Source organism: Vicugna pacos, chromosome 10 (genome assembly GCF_048564905.1).
Source record: "Vicugna pacos chromosome 10, VicPac4, whole genome shotgun sequence".
Classification (NCBI taxonomy): Eukaryota; Metazoa; Chordata; class Mammalia; order Artiodactyla; family Camelidae; genus Vicugna; species Vicugna pacos.
The window spans coordinates 50875245-50903087 of NC_132996.1; the positions used below are offsets into that span (position 1 = coordinate 50875245).

At 44.7% G+C, this 27843-nt stretch overlaps 1 long non-coding RNA gene across 2 annotated transcripts; it reads right to left on the reverse strand.

Annotated features, from left to right (window-relative positions):
- Positions 1-1191: 1191 nt before the first annotated feature.
- Positions 1192-7501, reverse strand: LOC140698758 (uncharacterized). 2 transcript variants are annotated; one of them, XR_012076657.1, is made up of 4 exons: positions 5897-7501; positions 5406-5443; positions 4325-4416; positions 1192-3993 (listed from the first exon to the last, which is right to left on the reverse strand). It is a non-coding gene; the product is annotated as an uncharacterized lncRNA (long non-coding RNA). The 2 variants fall into 2 exon arrangements; XR_012076656.1 differs by lacking the exon at positions 5406-5443 and having other exon boundaries at positions 5897-7496.
- Between the last annotated feature and the right edge of the window lie 20342 nt (positions 7502-27843).

Sequence of the window (27843 nt, forward strand, 5' to 3'; positions counted from 1 at the left end):
TGCAGTAAATCACAAGGGAGTTTACCAATGGGTGGGTCTGACCTAATCAGGTGAGCCTTTTTAAATGAGGCTCTTGTAGCAGCAGCAGAGCTCTCCCATTGGCCCAAATCACCATGAGTTCTACAGCTGCAGGGAAATGCATCCTGCCAACAACCATGTGCGCTTGGAAGAAGACCTGCAGCCCTGGCCAACACCTTGATTGCAGCCTTGTGAGACCCTGAGCAGAAGACCCAGTTCAGCCAAGCTTGACCCACTGAGAGACAATACATGTACTTGCTTTAATCTGATCAATTTGTGATTGTGGAAAACCAATGCAATAGGCAAATAAGGAGACTACGCTTCACAAGATATATAAATAGCCAATGAGTACACGAAAAGATGCCCAACATCACTAGTCCAGAGAAATGCAAATTACAACCAAAGTGAGCATCCATTTACACACACAATGCCTCAAGATAGGGAGACTAGCCGTACGAAGTGCAGCTTCTGGAACTTTCACAGGCTGCTATAGAAATGTAAAGTGGTGGGACCACTTCCGAGAAAAGTTTGGAAGTTTCTAATAAGACTAAACATAGTTATCATATGGCCCAGTTATTCCACCTGTGGATATTTACTCAAGAGAAATGATAACATGTTCACACAGAGACTTATACATGAATATTCACTGCACGTTTTATTCATAATAGCCAAAAAGTAGGAATAGCCCAATTGCATGCAACAGGCGAATGCATGAACAAATTGGTGCAGCGTCCATCCAAGGGACTGCCTCTCAGCAGTGGGATGCCTCAGGGGTTGAAGGGAAAGATCTATGACTTGCCAGGGGTGGTGGTGATTACACAGGGATACGTATTTGTCAAAACCCATCTAACTTTACACTTTCAACGGGTGCACAGTACCTCAAGAGAGTTGATTTTTAAAAAATTCACTCTCCCGGAGTGATTTCATTGGCTGGAAAACAGTCCCACAGAGAGGGAACTTCTAAGGTTGTGGGTGGATAGAGGTCAATTGCAGAAGGAATGTCCTTGACTAGGAAGTGGGGTGGGGTCCACAGGCCAAGTGAAATAGCTGGCGATTGATAATATCAGGGGCAGTTTATCTGTTTTCTTGGCTCAACAGGAAGCAGTGTGGCAGTATTGAGGGGAAGAATAAGTTCTTGCCTCGTGCAGGAAAGAATTCAAGAGCAAGGCATGGTAAAGTGAAAGCAAGTTTTTGTGTATTTATTTAGAGATACACACTCCACAGACATGGTGCAGTCTCTCTCTCAGAAGGGAAAATGGCTTAGGAGATGCACACTCCATAGGCAGAATGTGCGCCATCTCTGAAAGGTGAGAGAGAAGCCGAGAGGTGTGGGGTGTTTAAAGTAAAAAGTAGACACACATCCTGTAGACGGAGCGCGGGCCGTCTCAGAAGGCGAGCACAACAGAGTGAGAGCGACCACCAAGGTGCGGGGTTGTCAGGTTTTATGGGCTCAGCAATTTCACATGCAAATGGGTAGGAGGATTACTCCAACTACTTTGGGGAAGGGGCAAGGATTTCCAGGCAATGCCCCTCACCCACTTTTGGTCCTTTTATGGTCAGCCGGGCAACTGTCATGGTGCCTGTGGGTGCACCATGAGGTTCAAGGTCTACTGGAAGCTGCATCTTCCACTATCTTGGTTCTAACCAGTTTGTCCTGTCCTCAACTGCTGTGTCATTCCTTCAGTGGTTGTGCCCTGCCCCCCCCCCCCCCCCCCCCCCCCCCGTCCTCCCACTTCAGCAGCTGAGGGAGCGGAGGGAGAGTGTGGGAGGTTTGAGGGGAGACGGAAAGTTGTGAGAGTCATTTCAGAGAGTGGGAGAGAAAAACGGACCCTGGGTCTGCACCCAGCCTTCCCTGTCCCTGCCCCGGCCCCCACCCACCGCCTTGCACCTTGGAGCTTTTTCCCCTCCAATTCCTCATCCCTGTCACCGTCCCACTTGAGAGCTTGAAGAGGCTGTGGTTTCAGTTTAGACTCTTAGACTTGTTACCATCACTATGGAAACTCCAGGCCACGTGGCCTGAGGGGATTGCAGGGGATCCGTCTGTGAAGCCTTCCGCTTTGTTGCCAGGACCCTGCAACTCCCAGGGCCCTGAGGGCTTCCAGGCAGCAGAGGGTTCTCAGGAAGCAGGGTACTTAGGAAGCTCCCGAGAGAGGCTTCCACCAATGGTGTGAGGACGATGGTGGTGATAGGGATGATCTAACAGGAGCGAAGGGCCGGGAACTGGCCTGGCAGTCACAGGGACAGAGCAGGAGGCAAGCTGCCAAGACCTGAGACCTAACAGAAAAATCTTGTTCTGTGGACTTGGCTTTTCCCGGGGCTGCCAAACATCCAGGCAAACAGGCATCCGCCAAGCCCACTCCCAGCAAGATACCCAGCCTGGTCTCCCTCGTTAGAAGGACACCAACTCCAGCCTCCTCCATGGGGACCATCTCCTCCACTGAGGGGACTTTATGGACACCTGTCACTTCTTCAACTTTGATTCCTGTGTGTCTTACCCTTCAGAGACTCTTATCGGGGACAGGAGGCAGGTTACCTGCGTGGCTACACAGCCGTACAGACACTCACCCTACCAGAGCCAACTCTGAGATCTGTGGTTTTAAAAAACAATATTGGCCTCTGAGGAAGGGCCCCTTGACTCAGAGCCTAAGGAGGAAGTGCCTACCTGTTTCCAGCAGCCATTAGATAGGGAGCAAGAATGCTATTAGAAATCGAATGCTTTTAAATTAACTTTGGTGAATATCTTTGTAAGCAAAGGATAGTGGCCCTGGGGTAGGGAGAGGCTGGGGCCTAGTGTGACTTCCTGCTCTGTGACCCTGGGCCTGGCACTAATACCGAGGAGTTATCTTGCTCTAAGGACAGCATGACAGCACATTTCTCCTTGGTGCCAGGTGCTCTTTAGGCAAAGGTGGTGCCCGAGGCCAAGGTGGACCACATGGCAGCTCTGCTGGCCCCAAGGGTTTCAGAAGTTAGACACGTAGTGGTGTGTTCCCCCAAGTCACCCCATCCTCCCAGGTGAGACATGGCCGCCTTCTGCAGTTCCAAGTCTCTCCCAGTGCAAACAGAAGTACAGGACAGGGAGCACACCACTGCCTTCCTCCTGGGGGGCTGTTGTCATGGTTCCCATAGCCCTGCATTCAGAGATAAACTCGGGGTATCAGTGGAACCTCTTTTCAAAGTATCTTCACTCTCAAAGAGCATATTAAATATGCCAATTAGTGCCAGAGGAGCTATCCCCACGCCAGGGATGGTTTCTGCATTTAGTTGATCCCTGTGGACTGGGCTGGGGAGCGGTCAGTGCAGGATCAGGCCCAGCCCTTAATCACTCAGGGTCAGGGAGCCAAGGACTGAAGCACACCTCTGCCATCAGTGCTGCCTTCCAGACCTCAGTTTCCTTTTGGTCAGAGATGGGTCTTCCCCACCACAAACCAGGGAGTGCGCTGGGGCCCTGGGTGCTCCTGGGAGGTGGGAGCTCAGAGGAGGAGGAGGAATGAGCCAGTGGTCCAGGAGAGTGCATGACCAGACAGCAGCAAGGCCCCCTGGGCCTACTTGAGCTTAAAGGTCATGAGTTTGTTAAGCAGGGTGGGAGGTTTCTCCAGCCACCTCCAGCTGTGCTCCTGGAGGCGGGAGCAGCCAGGAGTCGATCCTGACCGGGCTGCCACTTGCCGGCTAAGGCTAAGCTCAAGGATGGGAGACTGCTTGTAACAACAATGGAGTGTGAGCTGGAGAGGAAGAGGTGAGGATGAACTGAGGATGGATTCCACTGTACCCGCATCATCTTTGGAAAAAAATCACTTAAACTCTCCGATTCGCTCTTTCCTCCTTTACAAAATGGGCATCTAATCTGTGAGGCTGTGAGCGTTCAACGGTGTACTTGGTGGGCAATTGTTTCCGGCCTGGACACGGTGGGTGTGAGCATCGTGTTAAAGGCAGTCCGCGTGCAAGGACACTGATGGAGCGTCCCCAGGGCGGCAGCAGCTGGGTGTAAAGCAGAAACAAGCACCTGTGGTCATTTCACTTCCCCCAGCCCCTCTCCTCCCGCAGAGCCCCCTGCCCCCCCCTTCCCCCAGGAGCATCACATATATGTTCTCACAAATGACCCCTCTCTCATCAAGCTTGGCTGCTGCCCTATGGGACCCTCCAAGGCGCTTCTCTGCTCTTCTTGGCAAAAGGTCTGTGATCAGATCTGGCCCAGATGCTCTCAGGGTGAAGGTTCTTCTGGGAGGCCCCTTACACTCCCACGAAATGGCTACCCAAACCGCTGGGGTGAGAGGTCTGTCAGGGCGGTCCCACCACCTCTCCTGCATACCTCACTTCACTTCTTTGAAATGCAGGGTGGGTGGGTGGTCCACTAAGCCTCAGCTTCCTGTCAGTTTCCTTCCCTAACCTGAGCTGTGAGTCCTGTGGACAAAAGCAAAGATTATCCTCTTCTGCCCCTGTGGAGTGACCGTCTCCCAAGCCCAGCCCAGCCCCCTGTGCTGCTTGGCCAGGTCTCCCCAAGTTTCCCTGCTCCCTTCTCTCTCCTCCCCTTTAGAGCAGCGTGTGAATCTGCATCCCCCATCCCCGAACTTTCAGCCCCTGCTTCTGTCCTTCTTCTCTTGCCCAAGGCAGACCCCTGCACTCCTGTCCACTCCAGACTTCTTGGAGGCCTCCATCCATAACTGTCCCCTCCCTCCAGTGGGCATCCATCAGCTCCCTCTGTCCTGTCCTTCCCGCCAGTGTCTCCTCTGCCTTAAAAACCCAAACCAAACCTTGACCTCCTCATCTCTCCCAGGCTGAGCTGTCTTCTGTTCCCCAGGAGATGAAGCAGGACTCTTACACACACTGGCCCCAGATTTGGGACTTCATTTTTGTGCTGACAGCTCCCAAGTCATCGACTCCTTCCCAGATCTCTTCCAAACTGCCCAGCTGTCCCACAACTCTAGCCGCCTGCGGGAGGCCGCCAACCAGAGGGCCGACAGGCACACAGAAACCTAGCTTCAAAACTGAGCTTATCTCACAGGCTCCCACAAAACCCCCATCCCTCCCCCATGTGACCCTCGCACTTGAAGCCAACACCACCGTCCTCACAACTGCCAAGACTCTCAAGTCCTCCTCTGGACTATTTCTTGAGTCTGCCCTTCTGCTCTGTGTTCAGGGCCAAGATCCCCGCCTCCTGCACGACCACCAGCATGCTCCTCCTCACGTGGAGGAAACAGAGGCAGCTTTTAAAATAAATTCTGTCCTGGCTTTGCCTGCTCAAAAGACATCAATGGCCCCATTAGCCTCATTAAGACAAAGTGCAGGGGGAGGGTATAGCTCAGTGATAGAGCGCATGTATAGCATGCACAGGGTCCTGGGTTCAATCCCCAGTCCTTCTATTAAAAAAATAAATAAGTAAACCTAATTACCTTCCCCCTCAAAACTCCAGCAGCTGTGAACTTCATTTCTGGAATGTGTGGTATAATTCGCTCTCCTTCAGTCCTTTGCAGAAGCTACTGCCCCTTCCTGCAACCTCTCACCTGCCTCTCCCCTCCCCACCGCCTCTCCCTTCAGCTCTTAGCTGAGATGAGACCTCACTTCTGCGCTATGACCTCCCAGGTGCCCCCAGCACCATGTGCTTCACCCATCACAGCAGCATCCCCCTGTCTGTCTTCCCGACAGACTGAATGGCCTCGGTGAAGGCAGAACCTCTGTTTTGTTAAACTCAACTCTCCAGTTAGGTCTAACACTTCACGGAGAGCCTGGCCGGATGGGGGTGTGGGTGGACAGAGTGCAGGCTGGTCTGGCCCCCACCGGGGACCCAGCTTTGCTTTCTGTCCCCAGAACCCACCCCACCCCCAAGCCCTTGCTCGGATGCTGAGGTTTGCAGCTGGGTGTGTCCTACCAGCTACCCAGATACCTGTGTCTCAAGGCAGGGTTCAGCTCGTCCCCCCTCAGAGCCAGCAGAGGTGCCACCCTTGACTCCTTCGGTAGAGTGATATATTCCTTTTCTTCATTGTCCAAAACTGAGTTCCTTCACCAGTGGCCTTGATTTCGGCCCTTCCCACACCCCAAAGGGCCTTTCTGCATCAGTTACACCCCACTGGCTCTCCAGTACCTCCTTCATTTCCCGCTCTGGATAAACCCCTTCAGGACGATTCCCACACCCAAGCTGTTGCATCTTTCCTCCTTGGAACTTCGTCCTTGGCCAAAGTTCTCAGATGAGTGACCTCCAACCACCACTTCCATTTCCTCTCTTGGGGCTCTGATCCAGACCCTGGGCTGCAGCCTCACTGTGCTGCAAGCTTTGCCTCTTCCCCTCCCACCTTCAAGTGGCCCCTCCTCTGTCTTCAATCTCCTTGCCTTCTCTAGAGGCTCCTGCGGGCGGTGTGGGCATTTGGGCTATAGGGCTGCACAGACGTGGCTTCAAATTCCATCTGCACGTCTGGCGAGCTGTGTGACCTGCTCATACTCTCTTCCTGTCTATCAGTCTCGGTTTTCTCATTGATAAACGAGCTGATAACAGTTCGTTAATGAAATAATGCACTCATGTGCTCAATGTCTGTTTCCTGTTTTCATCCTGACCCCATTCTCTTTAAAACCCTCTCTTCCCAAAACTTCAGTGACGTTGCACCACCTTAGTGTGGATTCCAGCCTGGCTACTCTTTTTTCCCCCTCCAAATGCACTCAAATCTAGCTGGCATCGACTGAACCCTTACTAGGTACCAGGTAATGCTCCCCACATTTTACTTCATCAATATGTGTAGCTTCCACCACAGGTACAATAATAGAACCCATTTAACAGATAGAGGTGTTAAGGCACAGAGAAGGTAATAATGGCTCAAGAAGACACAGCTAACAAGGGGCAGGACCAGTGTTCAAATCCATGCCATTGGCTCCAGGCCCCTTGCCTTTAGCCACGCCTCCACTCTGCCTGTGGCTCTGAGTGCCCTAGGCTGGGTCTGGGACTCCTCTTCCGCATGAAGCAATGCTCTCTTTCTCTGATCATTTGCTCACAAAGCTTTGTGGATTTATTCCCCAAGGTCAGTTCCCTTCCCTCTTCCTGATCGCCTATCTTCATCTCAGGATCAGAGAGCCCCAAACTTACTTCACACCCCTTCCTCTGGCCTCAAACAATGCAGTCTTGCACCTCTGTCACTAAATTTCTTTCCTTTAGCCTTGCAGGCTAGTTTCCTGTAAGCCTGTCTGTCTCCTGTGCCCGGCATGAGCTACTGGAAGGCAGAACCCTGCCCTTATGGTGCCTCTCTCTGCCTCATGGACACTGATGGCAGATTCAATTCTCTCTCAGATCATATCCCCTCCCAATCTCTCAATTTCTGCTCAGGAACTGTTATTTATCCTTTCTTCCTGCCTCTGAAAATTTGCCCTTGTCTTCCCACCAGCCTCTGTCTCCCACATCCCACCAGCCAGGTCAGAGCTGCCTTCCAACTGCCTCTCAGATTTCTCCCAACTGCCTCATTCCAACTGCCCAACAGTCAACCAGCACCAACTCTTCACTAACTGACCATCCCAATGGCTTGCCTGCCCTTCCCATTATTTTTAAATGTTGACTCTAATAACCTAAAACATGATAATTTAAAAAAAAATCCACCTAGTTACCTTGACTATAGCTGTGGGTCACCAGTTTACTCCCTGTGGGTTACAGACAAACAGCTGGAACTGGGAGGATAAAGGTCTTGCTAAAAGAGAGCGCTGTGTTCAGCCTCCAAGATGGCCCGCATCCCCTGATCACTGCCTTCTGGTGTTTGTGCGCTTGTTTGGCCTCCTTCCACATTGTCTCAAGGTTGGTCTGTGTGACTGGCAGAAGTGATGGTATGCCATCTTTGAGGTTAGATTATAAAAGCCATTGGGGTCTCTCTCTCTCCCTGTTGCTATGAGGGAAGTAAGGATACTCAGACAACCCACGAGGCAAGGAACCGAGGCCTTCTGCCAAAAGCCACATCTCATGAGTGACCCATCCTGGAAGCAGATCCTTCAGTCCCACTGGAGCCTTCAGATGACTGCAGCCCTAACTGACAGCTTGACTGTACCTCCTGAGAGACTCTGAGCCAGGAGGAACCAGTAGGCTGCTCTCAGATTCTTGGCCCTCAGAAACTGTGTGAGATAATAAATGTCTGTTATTTCAAGCTACTAGATTTTTGGGGGGTAGTTTGTTACACAGCAATAGGTAGCTAATACAGAAGATGGGATCCATCCTTTCATCATTTAACACATTTCTTTTGAGCTGCTACTATGGGTCAGCTACGATCCTGGGTCCTGGAGATAGAGCAGTGAACAAAATAGCCAAAGTCTTTACTGTCAGAGCTTTTACCCTAGTCAGGGGAGGGAGATAATTAAAGGAAAGAAAGAGATATGCCAGATGGTGATAAATGCTATGTAGAAAAACCAGCACGAGGATGAAATGGAGGGTATATATAGGTATGATGTTGCTATTTTATATGGGTTGGTCAAGGGAGGCCTCCCTAATAAAGTGCTATTTGAGCAGAGACCTGAAGAAGATGGACAAGCAGATATACAGAGAACAGCACTCAAGGCAAAGGGAACAGCAGGTACAATGACTCAGCATCCACCCACTTCTTACCATTCCATTGCTCATCCCTAGCACAGGCTACTTCTTATCAGGCATAAATTGCTAGAGTAAACTCCTACCCTTCTCCAGCTTGTGCCTTACCCTACTATGGTCCCTTCTCAACACAGCTGCCAAAGTGATTTTATTAAAACCTAAGGGAGATCAAGTCACTCCACTATTTAAACCCTATAAGGATTTGAGGGGAGGAGGGTATAGCTCAGTGGTAGAGCACATGTTTAGCATGCATGAGGTCCTGGGTTCAAGCCCCAGTACCTCCATTAAAATAAAATTAAATAAAAAATAAATCCTAGAAGGATTCTTCATTTCACTCAGAATAAAAATCATAATTCTTATCACAGTCTATACGGCCCTACAAGATCTGGTCCTGGTTACATTTTGACTCTCTCTCCCATTTCCTCCCTCACTCAGGCCATCCACTCCAGCCTGCTGTTCCTACAGTATTAGCAAACTTCTGCCTTAGAGCAATAGTTCTGGCTGTACTTTCAGCCTGGAATGTTCTTCTCTCTTCCCTACTTCCTTAAAGTCTCTGCTCACATCTCATCATCACAATGAGGCTGACCTTGACCATGCTATTTAAGTCTGTAACTTGTCCTCTTCACCTACAGGCCCACACCCCCTAATCTTTTTGTTTGTTTTCAAATTCTTTTTCACCTTAAGTTACTACAAGACATTGAATATAGTTCCCTGTGCCATATGGTATGAACTTGTTTATCTATTTTATATAAATTAGTTAGTATCTGCAAATCCTGAACTCCCAATTTATCCCTTCCTACCCCTTCCCCACCACCCTGGGTAACCGTAAGTTTATTTTCTACATCTGTGAGTCTGTTTCTGTTTTGTAAATAAGTTCATTTATGTCTTTTTTTTTAGATTCTACATATAAGTGATATATGGTATTTTCTTTCTCTTTCTGACTTACTTCACTTAGTATGATAATCTCTAGGTCCATCCATGTTGCTGCAAATGGCATTATTTAATTCTTTTTAATGGCTGAGTAGTATTCCATTGTGTATGTATACAACAACTTCTTTATCTAATCATCTGTCAATGGACATTTAGGCTGTTCCCATGTCTTGGCTGCTAAACAGTGCTGCTATGAACATTGGGGTGCATGTATCTTTTTGAATTATAGTTTTCTCCAAATATATGCTCAGGAGGGGATTGCTGGATCATATAGTAACTCTATTTTTTTAGTTTTTTAAGGAAATCTACATACTACTTTCCATAAGGGCTGCACAAAACTACATTTCCCCCAACAATGCAGGAGGGTTCCCTTCTCTCCACACCCTCTCCAGCATTTACGTTTGTGGACTTTGCTATTCCTTTATCACTTAGAGTTCCCTTTACTTCTTACTAGGCAACCCTCTGTTACTGAAATTCCTTGTTACAGTTAACAATTCTTTATATTAAACGTCCTTGTTCAAATTACTGCATGGTGTCTCTTTCCGGATTGGCCCCAGAAATCAGTTGGGGGAAAGGTCAAAAGAACAGGGGATGTAGGTCAGTCCTATGTTGGATAAGCAGGAAGCACAAGGTGACAGGGGCCATATCCACGTCCAGCGGAGAGAGTGAAGGAGAAGCAATATTATCCAAAGCAGCCTTGACACCAGGACCCAGACCCCTGAAAAGGAAATAAAAAATTGCCCCTAGGTTCAGACTGGAGCCACACTCAACACATTTGGTAGGTGTTGAAACGGAGTCTCTGAGGGGCTCATTGACTGAGTCTGTCTGACTCCAAAGTTCTTTCTGCTCTACTTTCTGCTGCTGCCTTCCCAGTGAGGCAACCAAGGGAAGCTAAGCCCTAAGCGGAGGGCTTTTCACAGTCATTAGGAAATACCAACCAAATAGCTATATTATGATGCAAAAGTTACACCTCTTAAAAACAAAACAGAATAACTCTCAAAGTCCCAGAGTAAATCTTAAAGGGATATATTAAGGGTTCAGTGAGAAAATCAGTGTTAGTGTTTGAAAAGTGCTTAACACACTTCATGGCTAATAGTAAAGTGGAGCTGCCATATAATATTATTAATAACTATTATTGTCTTTCTTCACTTTCATTCAAAGCAAGGCTCAGAGACTTAATCTGCATATACATTACAAAAACAGGTGCCTGCACCTGAGCCCTGGACCGTTGTTGGCTCCGCATTCCACTATCTTTCCACTAAACCACACTGTTCTTAACATGGGTAAGCGAAGCCCCATAAAGCAATGTCTTCTGCTTGTGTCGGATACACATTCATTTCAATTCATGATCTCGCTGACTCCTCACCTCGACCTCCTGGGATAAAGAGGGGAAGATGTGTTCTGATTTCCATCCTGCACATTCACATTAGGGGCCTGAAGTCCAGGGATTTCCGATCAACACTACCCATTCAATCCAACAGAGAAAAGTTATCCCCTTTTTCTAAAGAAGCACACAGCAGGGAACCTGCTTTCTCATGCTGGAACATGGGCGGGGGATATGAGGAGACTAGGACATTAGGGTTGTCAACCTGAAGGTGTTATTCTAACAAGAAGAGTGGACAATTCATAACAATTGTAAAAGATACAAATTTAAGCATGTACTGACACCAGTGAACTGTTTTCACTCATCCAGGTGCTATAAACACTCAACCTGTGCTTTCACAAATTTCCCTTGTCACCCCTTGGCATTCACCCTTCTACATGAAGGAAGTTTTGCAACTCTTGGTAGTTAGACCTTCTCACGTGGAATGTTACAGCGTTCTCATTCCTCGGTGAAACTCTGGCTCCTCCCAGGCTTTTATATTCACCTGTCCATAGCTCAAGCCGTTATCCATGCACTGTTTCCATCTTCAGAAAAATAGGTGTAGTTGTCCACATGCAATAGATCTCAAAATGATTAAGAGTGTTTGGCTTAGACCTGGGAACTATTGAATATTTCTCAAAAGATTGGCTTTTGCTGGTCTTTAAGTAATAATTTAGGTAAATATCAGCTTCAGCCATCTTTGATAAGTTAGATTTGTTCATCTGTCCCTTCCATGGCTCTTGCTGCACTCTCCCATCATACTTATGAAGACTTAGTAATATTCAGTTACACAGTGCTTCTTCTTCTTCTTCTTCTTCTTCTTCTTCTTCTTCTTCTTCTTCTTCTTCTCCTTCTCCTTCTCCTTCTCCTTCTCCTTCTCCTTCTTCTTCTTCTTCTTCTTCTTCTTCTTCTTCTTCTTCTTCTTCTTTTTTTAGAGGAACTCAGGATTGAGTCCAGGACCTCATGCTGCTAAGCATGGGCTCCACCACTGAGCTATGCCCTCCATCCCCCACAGTGCTTCTGATTGAGCAGTTAAACCTTATATAATTGTCTTAGAAAAACAAAACAAAACTATCCTCAGATAGGAAGTTGTTTTTAATAACGAAAACTGGAGCAATTTGAATACCTGGCAATAGAGTTCTGCAAATTATGGAAAATCCTTACAATGCAATATTATTTGGTTATTTGTAAGAAAGAGATCTTTTTAAACATTGCCTTGGAAGATGTCTAGATATGTTGTTAAGTGAAAAGAACTGGTCCCATGAATTATATCACATTTGTTAAAAAGAAAAAAATATATAATGAGCAAAGGGAAAATATAGAAGAATATTTGCCTAATATATCAAAATCACCCAGTACTTCCTGTTCCTAATTCCAGTGGTTAATTCTCAGGCCTTACCTTCCTTGACTTATCAGCAGATTCGAAATGAGTGATCACTCTCTTCCTTGAAACACTTCCTTCCCTTGGTTTCTCCCATGTGATGTACCCTTGGTTTGCTCCTCCTCCTCTGGCCTCTCCTTAAGTGTCCTTTGTCACTTCCTTCTTTCCTTGACCTTCAAACATTGCAGCTCCCCAGAACTTAGTCCTGGGACCTCTTCCATGCTCACTCCCTGTCTCAGACTTTAAATTCCAACCATCTGTTGATGATTCTCAAATTGCTACCACCAGCCCTGACCTCTTCCAGACCACTAGGCTCATATAGCCAACTGGCTACCTGACTTCTGCACTTGGAGGTCTAATACACATTTCTAATCCTGCTCTGACCCACCACATCTGATTCTCCCCATCTTCTCCATCTCCGTCTTGGCAAATTCCTCTCATCTAGTTGCTCAAGGTAAAACCTTGTTGTTATTGACTCCTCTCTTTATTTCACATCCATATGTAAATCCTGTTGATTCTACCACCAAAATACAATTAGAGTCCGACCATATTTCCCCTCTCCACTGCTACCACCTTCATCCAAATCACTAGCCATTCTTGGCCTGGATTACTGCAACTGCCTATTGTTTCCATAGCTGTGTCCAGTAGCCTAACAGAAAAAAAGATCAAAAATATGAACAAACTGTTATTAGAAAAGAAAGCCCATAAGCACATGAAAAGGTGAGCAGCCTCATTCATAATAAGGGAAACCATACTGAGTACCATTTCACATCTATCAGGTTGGCAAAAATCTGAGTTGACACCAAACTCTGCTGTCAAGGCTTGGGAAACAGGTACGCTCTTACACTACTAATGAAAACGTAAAATGATCCAATACCTAGAAAGAGACGTTTCCCACTATCTAGCAAAATTACCTTTGTACTTGCCCTTTGACTCAGGGATTCCATTTTTAGGAATTCTATCCCAAAGACACACATGCACAAATACAAGTGAGATAAGTACACCAGGGGTTTTTGTCTAGTTATTTATAGCTGCATTCTTATTTTTTATATTTATATATATGTTATTTATTGAACAGTGTCTAGAGCATAGTAGGTACTCAGTATTTGTTCAATGACTCAGTCAACAGTTCCCTGACTCACTTGTGATCTTTACCAATGTTACATTGGTAGCAGATTTCCCCACTGCTTAAAGCTTAGACAATTTGTACTTTATTGGTCCCGTTTGTTTTGTTAGCAAATCGGTTGTTAGCAAATAGTGAAACAATCATTTTATTCCCATGCTCTAAGAGAATCCCAGCTCTCAAAATTATAGAACCTTCCTCCATGGAGCCCTGATTCATTTTAGTGGAGAAAGGTGTTAATGTCCACAGTTCCACGTACTGCGTCACTCTCTCTGGATGCTTGGCTGAAGAGAGGCTGAAGGGCTCAGAGCCCCTCTCCTCCCCATTCCCAGACTGCTCTGCTCTTAACCTGTACCTTCTGCACAGACTTCTTGATCTTCTCAACTCAAATCAGCAGACAGACCAGCAGCAACATGTACAGCAACAATGACAGTACTGCTATTGGGGTCACCCTGAAGTGGGACTTGACCTTGCGCTGATCGCAACTGAACCCACAAGACTCCTATTTTGACACGCTCCCTGCCCCTAGTCCTACCAGGGGAGAGCCCACTTAGGATACCCCTTCTTCCTCACAGATCATCACAGGGGGCCTTAGAGTCCCCCTGCAGCAGGTTGGTCTCTATTTCTTCCCACGGGGGATCTGGTGGTCCTATCCCAACTGGGCCGGACGGTCCCAGACTCCCGCAGTGCTCTGGCTCAGACACTCCTCATCCCAAAGCCTGGTCAGTGTCACGATCTGGGGATGGAATGAAAGCCCAGCACCTCAAGGGGAACTTGCCCTCCAGGACCTCCCTGCTGGCCACAGTCACTGAAGGAGGTAGAAGGGTGAAACAGCAGGTAAAATTGCACCAGCTTAAAGTGGTTTTTGTCTTCTTAAATAGGTTGATTGATTAATCAAATCTTGAGTTATTTTAAAGAAACAGCACTGTGCCTGTGCAAGCCGGAAACCCTTGTCTTCACGATGACCCTGGAACTAAGACTCTTTAGTCTACAGAACTCAAAGAATAGAACCATTGCCACCAGAGCCTTTTAAAAAGCGATGTCTTTCAATAAGGAAAATCTGGCTTCCAGCAGCCAGGGACTAATTCAAGACTGGCCAATCAGTTTCTAAGTTTGAAATTCCCCTAACCCCTTAAATTTCACCCTGAATCCTGGATCAAGGAGATGGATTTGAGAGTTTTGTCTCTTGTCTCCTTGTCGGTGGAACGCCCGATAAAGTTCTTTCCTCAAAAGCTCCTGCCAAAGCCAGATTGCTAGGAAGCTAGGTAAGAAGGGCAGAATCCAGTTAGTTGAGAGGCCAGGCCTTCTCTCCCCACCCTGGAGACACAGAGCAGGACATGAGGAGGCCAGCACAGGGCACACAACCTCAACACAGACGCCGGAGTCCGATGGGGAAGGATGTGAGCCCCCACCACTTGACACACTCCACCTGCTCCTGGGCACCTTGCAGCGTCGAGAGCCCTGAAAGCCTTTCTCCAGATCTTCAGGGTTAGGGCGTGGGGTAGCAAGTCCTCAAACGCTGCCTCTTGCGAAAAACAAGTCCCTCTGTGCGTTCCCTCGGAAATGCAGCTTCCCTGCAGCGCTGCGGGGCTGGCTGGATCCAGCGCTCTCCCCTCCGGGTTGGAGGATTCCTTGGAGTCCTGGAGGCGCCTGAAAAGCGAGCGTGGAACCAGCGCCTGGGCAGGAAGAGGAGGGAAGAGGAGTTTTGCCTGGGCCTGGGTCCCAGCTCGCCGGCACCATCTAATATTACCACCTCTCTCCCCGGTTCAAGCCAGGCTCCCTCGTCGCTGCAACCTCTGTGCCCTCCTGTTCCTTTCTTCACCTTCCCTGGGACGAGGTGACCAGCGACGTCCCGAAGGTGGCGCTGGCCATGCTCGGAGACCCTGCGCCGTCTCGGCCCGCCTCTGCCCGCCAGGTGCTGCCGAGCGGGGCGCAGGCCAGTGCGCAGATGCATTGGGGTCCCCCAGGTTCCCCCTGCCCCCTCGACGCACATGGGGACCCTGCAGCGCCAGGGCCGCAGGCAGGAGCCCCCCACAGCGCGCTCCCCAGAGTCAGGCGCTTAAATCCATGCATCCTGGTAAATGCCTGCGAGGTTTTCCTCGGCCTTCTCTCTGAAAGGGGGCGGCTCACAGAGCGAAAATCAGAAACACGGAGTTTGCAAAGTGGGAGACGGCGGCCTCACCTTCCTAGCCTGGAGCGAGGTCCCTAGTACCTCCTACCCGGGGTGACCCCGACGCATGGCCCAGCGGACACCTGGGCGGAAACCCAGCCGCAGCAAGGAAACTGCGGTGGAAACCTGATTTCCTCCGCGTTCATTTCCCTTAGTTTCCCCGCGGTCTTTTTAGCAGCACCACTGCGCTCCCTGGGGAGACTGAGGACTGGGGTCCGACAGGAACATTGGCAGAGAAGGAGCACCACCTCGCGATCAGCGCGATGACTATTAGAAAGACCTCAAAGGAAAGCGAAGGACCAACCTCCCCCCACTGGGAACCCCTCCCCCTTTCACAGGGGCACGCCACCTTCACCCCCAGTTCCATCCCGCACCATGAGGGGCCTTCAAAGCGCACATATGGACACCTTAGGCCCCGCGTTAAAGCCCTGTCCATACCCTCTTGCAAACAGCCACCCCTTGGCCACCTCTGAATATAGGGGTGTGCTCACCTGGGTGTGGGGAAAGCCTGTACCCTTGGGATGGCGTGACCAGAAGAGGGCAGCACCTGGCAGTAGGGTTCCTGCGGTTTGGACAGGGAATTACAGTAGGGGGTGCTGAGGGGGCACATCCCTAGGACCCCAGGATTTCTTAGCCAGTGGGAAGGGTGGTGAGTCTAGAGGAGAGCCAGGCTCTCTAAAGTGTGGGTCTCTTTCTCCAGGTTAAAGGCGGCAGTGCCTCTTTCCACCTCTGTCTCGCTTGCCTGAGTGTCTCCTGTGCCTCACCCCTGTCCCACCCTGTAAGTCGTTTTTCTCTCAGTCCTCCATCCTTCTTGGTGGCCTCCATTTCCTGGATCCCCTTCCTGTCTCTCCATCTCATTCCTGCCTCCTTCCCTATCTCCCAGGTGGCCTCCATCTTTTCTCTTCCCTTAGTCACCTTGAGCATGTCCTTAATAATAAAATTTCAATCTTAACACCTACTAAGAGCCAAAGACTGTTGTAAGTGCTTTACACATATTAATTTATTCAATCCTTGTAAGAACCCTAAGCTGTAGGCACTAGTATAATCCTTGTTTTCAAGATGGGGAAACTGAGGCTCCCAGAGACTAGATCTTTGCCAAAGTTACACAACTATCAGAACTGGAATATGAATCCAGGTTATCTGGCTCCTGGGTCTGGTCCCTTAACCATGACACCCTGCTACTTCTCTGCTGGGTTTCTTTTCCACTTTTGGATTTGACTGAGGCAGCGGAAATTTCATATGGATTTCAGCGATCTTGGAGCAAATCTCACCTCCTCTCTGGATCCCATGGTCTCTGTAGCTCTGTGGCCCTATTTATAACCCATGGGGCTTTGAATTTAGATTTCACTCCAGCATCTGCTAAGGTCCTATTTGTACTTTCCAGTCTTGTCCCAGATGCCTTACAAGGGATTAAGGGAGTAGTATGGGTGAGCAGAGCCCCTGTGCAGCCAGAATGTCGGTGGCAGAAAAAGCAGTGAGAGGCTGGTAACCCAAAGAAAAGGTGAAAATGCAGCCACCAGGTCTGGCCTCCCCCTACCCGTGTGTCCTTCAGTTCTCACCTCAGAGTCTAGCTTTGACTGGGGTTTGGAGATGGCAGCTCAGTTCTCTTCCTGTCCAGTGCTTTCTTGTTGATTGGGGTCCCAGATGCGCTCAGCCTCACCTGCGAGTCTGTCCTAGCCATAGTGCACCTGTTCCTTCAGAGAGAGGTTCTCAGTCAAGATCAGGGCCAACAGGAGGTCACCGTTCAGAAACTATTTGCTGAATTCAGAAGGCTTCTCCCCAGTAGCTCCATTAAATAAAGATAAATAAACCCAATTACCACCCCCATGCTCCACCAAAAAGAACAAAACAGAAGCGTTCTTCCCCAATCCTTTCTCTGGGAAACATGGACCCTGGGAACAAGGGCCTCGGAAAGGCAGTTTGGCAACATATGTTGGCTGGTCATGCTCTGCTCTGGCCATCTCTACAAGAAGGGGAGGTTCTGTCCTCGGACCCATCTGAGTTTTCTCATCATCCTTCCCCAGTGCCACCCACCAGTGGGGTGGCTCTGGAGGCCAAGGTCCCCCTAAATGCTGGGCTTTCCAGCTTCTACCCCAAGAACATCAGACTGATTTGGCTTGGAATATCTTTTGAAATTTCAGAGGCTGGCACAGTGCTTCCTGTGTTACTCAGGGCTAACCTCAAGTGGGCTCACCCCAGTGAGGTTATAGGGAGGGGTTAGGGTCAGGATAGAATTCTTATGGGCTTAGTCGAGTGCAGTTTAAAAGCAGGTCCCATTTCAGGGCATTCCCAGGGCTACTGGACTCCGAAAGGAGTCGCTGCTATTTTTGTTGCTGATGCATTATTTATTATGGTGATTCAAGTTTAGACGAGGAGCCAGAGTAACTATGAACAGTCTGTGTAACTGGCACAGCTGAGATGGAACCCGGGACTGTCTGATCCCAGGACCACACACCCAACCACTGCCCCACCCTGATCTCTCTGCTTCAGTCCTGCTACTGCAAAGAGAAATTTCCTCTCTATTTTTAATATCAACCACATCCATAACCTTGAGCGTGCTCCTTTCATGTCCGTTAGTACTGCTCCATCAATGGTTCCCTCTTCTTACATATCCAGTCTCTTCCTCTTAAATGGATCCCTGTGGCATAAGAACAATGCTTCTTTGGCCTAAAATATCCCTTTCCATTGATCCTACCACTCAAGCTACCATCCCATTTATCTCCTTTTACTATGTCCTTTTACTTCTTTCTTTAAAAAAAAAAGTAGCTCTAAAAACTAATCTATGCTGTTAGGAATATAAATATAAATAATATTACAGAATATACATTCTATATTATATTAATGTAAATTATTATAATATATAGAATAGAATAATAAATATGTATTACATCAATAAAAGTTAACAAGAGGGAGTAGCCTGTCTTCTGTACCCTGTCCCCTCACTCCTCTCCACTCAATCATTATCCTTCCTTGCAATCTGGCTTCCATGCCCACCCTCAAAGTCACCAGATCCTATGGCTCCTGCTACACACTTCTTCTTCGCCAGACACTGTCACCACGCTCTCCTGGTGTTCTCTCCTGTCCAGGACAACAGATGCCCCTGGTTCTCCCACTTCTCCGGTCTTGTTGCTACTGTTAACTCTACCTGGGGTGCTTTTTCTCTCTATCTCTGCCTGTCAACGTTCTACCTCCTTGTCAAGATCTAACTCAATTAACACCTCCTCCTGGAAGCCTTCCCCAGTTCTTCCAATTTTGCATCCTTTGTACTCTCTTAGCACTTTTGGGGTAGCTCAGGAGGAGAACTGTTCTTATTCACTCAATTAATGAATGCCCAGGATGGGCCAGGTGCTCGGAGTACTTTCTGCCCTGTGTTAGTAATTGGCAATATTGAGTTTTACTATTTGAATTATAAGGAACATAGACTTACTCAACATTTTACTTCAAATATGTGAGATTGTATAATGGGCATTTCTTATCACCTTGCCATCTAACAATTTGTATTCTTCTGAGAATAAAAAATATTAATGGATTTATGACCATCATTTCTAAGCAAAGTACGCCAGAGGTTATATTACCATTTTCTAGCAAGATGCTTGTGAGTTTGCACGGAAGGATAACTAATATGTGTAAAGCTCCTTCACTACTCCCACCCCCACCCCCACTTAAAGTTCTCTTGTTCAGGGATCCTGCTGGCTCATCCCTAATTTTAGGCAGAGGTTTTTTTTTTTCCCTTTGACTGTTTGCCTGGGCCCAGGCCCTCCCCCACGCCCGCTCCCTGCAGAGTCAACGGCTTTAGCCCATAGGAGACTAAGTATGGCTCAACCCTCTGTCCTGGGGCGGGTGAGGGAAGTCCTAAACAGTCAGTCTTCCCTGCTGGAGTGAGTGGCCATTCTGTAGAGGCTGAATTGTAGGTTATGTCCCCCTCCTCGATTTATCTACCCAAAATATGAATGAGCAACACCAGACTGGACACCAAGAATGTCTTTATAATTGGAATTTTTTCCCTTTGGCAGAAGATGGAAAGCAACAAGAATAAAATCTAGATGGAGCTGGGACTGGGGCAGCCACCTGTGATTATTGCAGTTGGGCACTGCACACTGCTTCTTACCTAAGATGGCACCAATTCACGTCAGAGACACCTTTATTATTCTGAAAATGTTTGCATGTTTAGTACTTGTAAAAATAGGTGGTTTGTCTATTTATTACAACTTCCCGGCAGATGGCAGTAAAGTGTCTTGTTTTAAGAGGTTTAATATATTTTGTTCAGCTTCCACGCACAAAAGAAAAATGGGTCAATAATCAAAACCAACAACAGATCTAACGTCATCTAAAATTATTTCTGCTTCTAAACAAGAGACTGCTTTTCTAATTGACATGCTGAGAGGTGAGTATTTCAAAAGTCAAGAGAAAAATCCCCATTGTTAGCGCACCAGCTAATCTAATGCTTGATGTCAAATCACATCATCTGCTGTTTATTTGCTGTCCTCAAAAGGTATTGCTGAGTTCCCAGTGTAAATCTACAAGAACTTTCATTATTATATGAATCACCATCAAACTACATATGCTCAAATTATCCACAAGATAAATTTGATGCATGTCAGTCAGAAATCGCTATTTAATGATCTGGGAATTATATAATGGCAATTGCTTGTTGTTATGGATGGTCTGTTAGTAAGAATATTAACACTTGACGATATTTAGCGCTTGTTATGGATTTTGTATGTTACATACATGTAAGTTCCAAAATAAAATACTAATTATTGATTTTTGCTTAGACGCTATGAAAGAGTTTTTAAAATTGATTTCAAATCAGAAAACAGAGAAGAAAATCAAAAAGAACAATTTAGACCATTAAACACGTTTTTGGAGAAGATGGAATGGGAGGTAGACTACTGGATTAGGATGCAGAAGAGAAAAAGAATACATTAAACAGGAGATCTATCTGTCTGTCTATCTGTTTATCTATCTATCTGTCGATCTCTCCTGGTACCTCGCTATGTAATTTGAATATTTAATAATTTTAATATTAACAACACTCTAGTTGAAAGTTGTCTATCTTATGTAAGAAATTATGTAATGTTTTATTAAATTTATTTTCATCAAATTTCATCAAAGTTTATCAAATTTAACTACCATCAGTACAGGTGGGAAGTTTTCATAAATTGTTTATTCATAAATTCTTACTAATGATAAAAACCCCACATTATTCTACCTCAGTAATTTCTATGTTTTACCTTTATTAAAAATTCTTCAGGTATGGAAAAAAAAATCAACTCAGAAATGAAAACGTGAGCATGGACTGGCTGTGTACATCACATACCACTAATAAACAGAAGGTAAAATGCACTTCAATAATCGTGTTAAGAATTCAAAGTTGATATATGATTTGAAAGCTGCATGTTGAGAGAGGTGCAGACAAAGAAGGATACTATCAAAATGAGAAACAACATTGGAAGCGCATATTATTCATAATTCAACTTTTGGTAAGGCAACATCTAGAGAGATTATCCAGGAAACTACAGGTACAATGATGGGAATTGCCTTCCTTTGGCAGAAACTATACAAAATTCGATAACCTAATGGCACATTGATTAACAAATAACATTAGGCACATGTTTAAGGCATGAAATATAAAACTAAATAATTAAGATTATTGTGGATGCAATGAATGAATTACTTTTGGAAAAGGTTAGAAATGCAAATATCATTGGATTAGTTCAAATACAACACTTGGTATAAGCTATGGAGAACCCATAATATTATTAAATTTGTGGATTTCTAACAAGTAAACATTTTGTATGTGAATATTTGGACAAAGGAGGCTATCAAATAATGACAAGATAAAAGAGAGCATATATGTATTTTCAGACGACAACTTACAACAACTGAATCTAAAGAAAAATTGGATTCAGCAATGCCACAAGCATTGCTACAGAAGATCCTCAAAAAATATTTGAGGGCATTCTATATTTTTTGTTTTGCTCCTTCTTTATATTTGATATTGAATAATGTGGCAAAAATCTATTTTGACAGCACTGAATTTTTTAATATCATCCAAGAAATTACATAACTACTCTTTTTGCTTCAACCAAATGTTGAAGTATATTGAAAATGCATTTACGGGACATAAAATTTTAAATCATTGTTGAATATGAGGTGGGAAAATTGAGTAGATGCCATCTTGCTACTAAAACTTAATTAGCGGGAGTCTGCAGTGCATATGGATGATATGAATAAAAACACAGATTCTCAAAAATAAGTCAAAAGTATGCTTTTGAAAATATTCTCTTTAAAATGTATTGCTCAGTACTAATTTGACGTGAAGGTAAAATTAATGTTGTAAGCAAAATTAGATGGGAGCCAAATGTCAATGTCTATTATTTCCTTGAAAGCATATAACTGGCTAAGAAAATCTTTTAAGAGAAATGAATTTATGGACAATGGACAAAAGGACATTATTGCTGCTCAACAAACTGCAGTTTCTTGATATTGACCCCAACTTCTCCAAAGGAAAAATACCAGAGAGCGGAGGGGGATTTATTTCAAATGATATTTCCACAGTCAATCCACCTCTGATCCAAAATCTATTTCTGTTTTTTCCATATTGTTAACAATAACACTATCTTTAAAAGAAAGGTTTATATTGCTGAAAGAATTTCATGGCCTTTATAGGGACCTAGATCAGCACTTCTCACGTTTTCATGTGCATACAGAGTACCTGGGCATCTCATGAAAATGCAAATTCTGATTCAGTGATGCTGAGTTGGGACCTGAGATTCTGCATTTTTAACAAGATGCCCGATGCCAGGTGCCTGGAGTAGCCAAGTTCTAGATATCTCATGTGATTTGAAGAATTACTGTCAATATGAAGTACCAAAGCTGAGTAAAAACGTACAATTGAAATTGACTGATGAGCATATTAGAGAATTTTATGCATCATTCATCAACGCATAAAGAACTAAAAATATAAAGGGGTCTTTTTATAGTCTGATATTATCCAACTAAAATATTGTAATGTTTTTGTGACAATAATTTACCAGATCCATTTCCAAATAACTTTGAAACTTTCAAGGTACAACTAGTTTTGCCAATATCCATATCGGTGAAGAATGTGGCATCTCAAAATTAAATATGTTAAGACCAATGTAAAGTTCACAAGGTTATAAGAAAGACTACCTACCAATCTGGTGATTATTTCTATAAAATATAAGCTATAAAAATTAAGCATTAAAACTGTCAAAAAGAATTATTTCTACCAAGGCAAGATGTCTATCAATTTTATAATAAATGTTTAGATCCAAGTGACTTAAATTTCTGATATTATCATTAAACATTTGAATTTTTTCATTTTATGATGAATCATTTATCTATGTAATTTATATAAAATTACTATTTTCCTTTAGTAATTGTTATTATTGAGAAATAATTAACTTTTTTTTTTTGATTTGAGGAAGGGTTAGCTTTTTCAAATTTGTATAAAATGCCATATGGGCTAGTGGGTAGCCCTAGTTTGGATAGTGTACATAATAAGGAATAAAATGATCTATGAAACCCATTTGCCAGGTGTCAGGGTTTTGGTATCCTGCAATTCCTGTCTCGTGTGATTAAAAGAACCAAAGTATAATCTGGCCCCCAAATAGATTATTATAAGGCTGTCCTTTGTACTAAGGAGAACAGGATTCTCTGCCACGGGTCTGCCTCCCTGATACCCAGAAAGAGCAATCACCAAGACCTCATGGTAAAAATAGGAATTGTGGACCTGTATGTCATCGAGTCCCAGAATCAGAAGCTAGTCCAGGGTCTACGGCAGCTGTGGCTGTCAGGTTCCTTTAGTCCATCCTAAGCAGTCCACACTCTGGCCATTCAAGTGGCTCATTCTTTCCCTCCTTCCTTCCCTTCTTCTGCCTTTGCTACTTTGTCTGTGTGGGTCAATTCAAAGGAGATAATCCAACTGGACTAATATGGTCACTTTTGAACCTGCTGGACAAAACTCCTTAACCAGCATCCCTTTGCTAAGGGGATGCTAAGAGGACCCCCTTGCTAAGGGGCAGCTAATCTAAGCAGGGGCCAGTGGGCAGGAAGCCCTTGCTTTCAGAATTGGGGCTTACGGGCTGATTGTATAGTGAACTTTTTGAAAACAGTACTTCTATTTAAAAAACTCCCCTGATGGAAATTTTCATTATAAACAGCATCTATTTTCCTGAATATAAAAGTAATAACTATTTGTTTTATAAAATATAAAAGATTAAAAAAAACACTTAATTTTGATATATTTCCCCCTAGTTAAATATATATGCGTTAAGTATATCTACGTGAATATATAAGGTTTGGGATTACATTTTTTTCATTTATGTTGTGAGATTTTTTTCCTAGGTCTTAAAGAAAAAACTTCAAAAACACCCTTGCTAATGGTTCCCACATATTTCAACAAGACATGGGCCATCATCAGCTGTTTCACTATTGCAGGACAGATGTCAACTTTAACCAGACTTCATCTGTATGAAAATGTTGGAGGCATGGCTGTGGGGACAATTCCGCATGTTGTGCTTTGGGGCTTTCACTCCTAGGTCAGACTGAGGCAAAACAGCCGGCTTCTGCCTTCAGGTCAGCTCTGGGCTCCATCTGCACCAACGGAATCTCAAAGAGGTAGAACACCTGGCTGGGGGGTTTTCTGCAAATATTTATGGGAAGGAGTTGTCGGTAACGGGTTACAGGATTAGAGAGCTAAGCTGAAGGGCCGCACCTGCAGGCAGTCCTGCACGCTGAATTTACAGCGGGAGCCTGGGAGTCGTATAAATGAGTAATGCTTCATGATGCTCTTTTCCAAGAGAGCTGCAAAAATTGGCAGGGACCCTTCAGTGTGTGGCCGATGTGTCTGGAATTCAAATAATTTGATTTTGAGATACAATGACAATGGGAAGCAAGGCATTACCTTGAGAGAATGATGGCAGAGACAGCTGCTGCAACCAACATTCATGGAAGATGTGGCACTAACTGTTATCCGTCCTCTGTCCTCCCAAAATCTCTATCATGCCTCGTTGCTATTGCCCTTACTCAAGGGCATTAAATTAAAAAGTAATGTCACTGGTAATTCTTTTTATTTATTTTTTTCCTAGTCCAGGCAGTGAAGAATGGGGAAAGTGAAATAAAAACCTTCAGTGAAACTGATATGTCTCTTTAAAAAAATGATGCTGGCATTAGACACAGCTCAGCAGAGCCCATTTGAATATCAGAGCGGCAATGCAACGTAGAGCGTCATTTGCTTCTCCTTTTAAATTTGTCTTTGTCGACTGAACACGTTAATATTTTTCTAAGGTGTAACAGCTGGGAGGATTCCGCTGCTAATAACAGGAGGTCTGCTCAGCTGGGTCCTGTTATCTTTTGAATCACAAGGCATTTTGCTTGTGCTGGTGGTTGTTTCTGTTAGGGAAACTGATAGTCAGATTGGGACTTTATTTGCCCAAATATAGTGCTCATGCCACCTCTTGTTCGTAGAGTGTCTAGCTGTTCGGAAGCACTTCTTTTAAAAAATCTTTGTATCCGTGGCATAGCATTCGGAGGAAGAACCCTGGGTGGAAACTATTGAGCATGATTTCAGGTTTGCTATTGTGGTTTTCTTTCTCTGTTGTCTCATTTTCTCTTTCTAATAAAGGAAAGTGTTAGCCTTTTCCTCCAGGTCCCCAATTCTCTGATTCTATTATTCTGTTCGACAATTTATTACTAATAGTGACATTGACAAAGTTCCCAGACATCTTGACTCCACATTACCTAGAAAAATCGTATTTCTTTAAGATGAACTGGGCAAATTTAACATTTTGACTCTTCTTATTAATCTATTAATTAGTTCTGAGAATGTGAACATGTAAATAATTATTGCAGCCACTTACAGTGCATTTACTCTGTGACCAAAGCTACTCTGATACTTTATTTTCACAATGACCGTCTGAAGTCAGCAAGTAGGAATTATTATTCCAATTTTACAGTTGTAAGAAATAATTTATAATATCTTGTTTCTGCTACAGAAGTACTTTGGACAGACAGTCAAAAAGAGATAATGGTGTGTATATGGTTGACTGAAACATTCTGCTGTACACCAGAAATTGGTGTAAACTGACTATATGTCAATAAAAAAAGAAGGCAAAAAAAAAAAGCAAAAAGAAGATAATGAATGGGTAAAACTTCATCAACATGTCCCCAGATCCTGCCTTTTTCCTGGATTCATGACTTAAGACATTAAACCAATGTCTAAGTAGCAAAGACAAATTCAGTAGTGGTATCCATTCACTTTCATGGAAACTGTCCAGGAATGTGGTCACGGATCCACACTGAGGCATTCTGAGTGCCTTATAGGTCTCTTGCTACAAAGTTAGTATCAGAACTGGCTGGCATTTAGACCATTTTCCCTTCCTAGTTAGTAATCACGTCATTTGCAGCTGTCATGCCAGAAGCAGAGCCATGGTGTGCTGGGAAACCCTGGTGTGCCTAGGAAGGGTTACAGCTGGGTCTGTGTCATCCTTGAAAAGCTGCCGGGTCACAAGCAGCTTCCTCTCATTACTACAGCGCTCTGTTCCGCATATTCCAGGATAGGGAAATGTTAGGAAGCCTTGGAAGAGCATTTATTCTCTTTTTCACTTGCGCTTACTGGAAGTGAGAATTCAACCATAATGTCTATTTCATTTCAAAGTCAGGAATTCCTTGCAGAACAAAAAAACCAGAATAGCCACACAAACTAACCCAGATTTATGCCTATTCGAAGAAAAATGAAATCCTATTTCATTAGCATCCCTGCCTCTCTCTCTCTCCTGAGCAAGATAAACTGTACTTCCTGTATCCAAAAATATTTTTAAAAACTGGAGATTACGGCATAGGTCAGCTTCCCCCTGACATTTATTGTCACGATCTTGAGTTATCACTAGAGCATGATGGCCCAGAAATGGTGCCAGGGGAGCCCACTCATTTGGGCCTCCTTTGTTCACACTAGGGAATCAGGTTCTCAGCCTCACATATCTAGACGTGATCTGATCAGTGTCCCAGAGATGGTGGGATACAGGAAGGCAGATTATAGTTTAATCTCATGTGAGGTTAATCTATAATCAAGAATGCAGTCATAACATTCTGAAATAAAACTGTCTAGGGAACTGGACACTCTTAGGGCCAACTCTCCCTGTAGGGAAACTACCGGGGAAGCCAAGCCATAATAGAAGGTTGTTGAGAAGACCGCTGTGTGAGTCAGAGCAAAGACAAGAGGCTTAGAAAGCATTCCTGAGCTGGTGATTGAATTTTGTGTCAGGAACCATGCAAAGTACTTTACATATATTTTTAATTTGGTCCTCATAAAAATCTGTAATCATCCCTACATTACACCTGAGGAAACCAAGACCCAGAGAAGTTAATTAAATTGTCCAATGTCACATAGATATTGTATATGGTCAAAGGGTACAGAAAGCTGTTCATATATTTCTAACTCTATCCAGTGAGAGATCATGTCTGGTTTTTTAAGTAAGCTTTGTTGAGGCATAATTTACATATGATCAAATTCACTAATTTTAAGTGTTCAATGAATTTTAACGAAAGTACAGTCATGTAACCATGACCACAGTCATGACAGAAAACAATTACGTCATCCCAAAAGTACCTTCCTGCCCCTCAGAAGTGAATCCATACCCCCTACCTCCCATCCCAGCTCCTGGCAACCATTGATTTATTTTACATCACCATGATTTTCTCTTTTCTAGAACTTTATGTAAATGGAATCATACAATTATAGCCTTTTGTGTCTAGCTTTTCTCTGTGCAATGATTTTGAGATCCATTCATGTTGTCTGTATCAGTAGGTTTTTGTTTTTCCTTTTTACTGCTGAGTAATCTTCCATTTGTATATCTTCTTTAGCGAAGGGTCTATTCAAATCTTTTGCCCATTTTAGTTGAGTTGTATTCTATTACTGAGTTGTAAGAGTTCTTTATTTGTTCAGGATTACAAGTCCTGAATTAGACCTATGTTTTATTAGACATATGTTTTGCAAGCATTTTCTCCCAGTCTGTACCTTGCCTTCTCATTTTCTTCATGGTATCTTTGGAAGAGCAAAATTTTTAACTTTTGATAAAACCCGTTTTATCGATTTTTAATTTTAGGACTTATGCTGTTAATATTGCATCTAAGAAATCATTGCCTACCCATAGATTGCACGATTTTCTCACATGTTTACTTATGGAAGTTATACAGTTTTATGGGTTACATTTAGGTCTATGACTTGTTTCATTTTGAGTTAATTTGTTTACATGGTGTGAAGGATTGAGATTTATCCTTTTTTTCCCCA